General features: G+C 36.5%; 1 long non-coding RNA gene across 1 annotated transcript; it reads left to right on the forward strand.

Annotated features, from left to right (window-relative positions):
- The first annotated feature begins 293 nt into the window (after window positions 1-293).
- On the forward strand, window positions 294-1,224 carry LOC310639418. The gene is made up of 2 exons (XR_014492302.1): window positions 294-429; window positions 793-1,224. It is a non-coding gene; the product is annotated as an uncharacterized lncRNA (long non-coding RNA).
- Window positions 1,225-1,536: the final 312 nt, after the last annotated feature.

Raw genomic sequence — 1,536 nt, forward strand, 5'->3', positions numbered from 1 at the left:
TTATCCCCATGGTGTGCTGGACCAGTATACTTTCAGCTGGTCTATTTTATATCTAGTTTAGGAATTAAGAACTGTGTTAGTGTATTCAGCATTTACAGGGTTAATACTAGCAGCAATGTATGTAAGAACATGTAGCATTTACACAGTTAAACGTTATTTCCTCAAGAGATGCCTTATGGGAATTGTAGTCTAACTGTTTAGTGAGTACCATGCTTACTTAGTTAAGTGGGTGGAGTTTTAAGTTTTATGGTAGGACTTCCTGCCTCTGTCTTTTGTACTATCTCTCTGGAATGAACCCTGGCATGGTTGGGGATCTCGCTCCATCTTCATCATGTAGCTTTGCCCAGGATGGAAAGATCATCATTTTTCACCTAATGAGATGGGTTTCAAATTACAATCTTGCATTCCGAATGGACCAGTGCTGTAACCGTGAGTTATTGACATTGGAAGCATGAGAAATAAAAGTAGTTTGTTTATTCCATTTCATTTGAGTTTATTCTGGCTGTTTCAAGAGAGATCAGCATTCACATCTTTATTTGAAACAGAACACATGGTATTGTCTATAAACAGAGGAATCCCCAAATACAGTCTTACCAGATGTTGGACTAAATTTGTTTTAACAAACTTTGTTTTAACAAAGATTTTATGGAGGCTTCATTTTGTATTTCCTCAGTACTATTAATTTAAAATATTCGTTAAGTGGAATAAAACAGCACCATTGCGTGCTTAAAACTACAGTCCTGAACATTCTAACCAGGGAGGAAGTTTACCCAATCTGTCATTTCTTTCCAGGTAAACAACTGCAGGTCCATACTAGAAATGTGATATGTGCCAATCTGATCATCTGAGACACATTGCTGCCAAGTCTTTTCTTCTGGATTCTAATATGAAAAAGAATATTCATTGAACAAACTTCCTTCTTTACTGTGTTAAAATCTCAAACTCATTTCAGAGATTCCAGATTCGATTTAAAAATAAATACAAGGATTGCTGAAAGCATTGAGAAACATGCAATGCCAGATTTTACACTTGTATGGTGGAGATATACGGTATATCCTTTCCTATATTAACTAGTTACAACCAGATGTATGTACATTTATAGGAATGCAAGATTCCCGCCGCCCCCACCCACCCCCCAAAAATTGTATGTGGATAAATCTAATTCCTAACAGACGCTAGTGCTCAATTTCATTTCAATAAAATGTAAGCAGGATGCCAATGCTATAGCTTATGATAGTTCATTATCCTTTGCTTTCATATCTCAGGACACTATGAATTACCTACACTAGGTAACACACCCAAGGACTGCTTTGTCCTTTCTAGTATTTCAACTACTTTTGAATTTTATCTCTTAAGGTAAACTTAAGGTAAACCGTAGCACTTTTATTTTTATTTATTAGATTTCTTTATCCCACCTTTATTACTTCATAAGTAACTCAAAGCAGTGAGCATACCTAATGTTCCTTCGTCCTACTTTCTCCATAATAACCCTGTGAAGTGAGTTGGGCTGAGCTGACCCACAAGTCATCCAGCCGG

The sequence above is a fragment of the Vipera ursinii genome (assembly GCF_947247035.1).
Source record: "Vipera ursinii genome assembly, chromosome: 3".
Lineage (NCBI taxonomy): Eukaryota > Metazoa > Chordata > Lepidosauria > Squamata > Viperidae > Vipera > Vipera ursinii.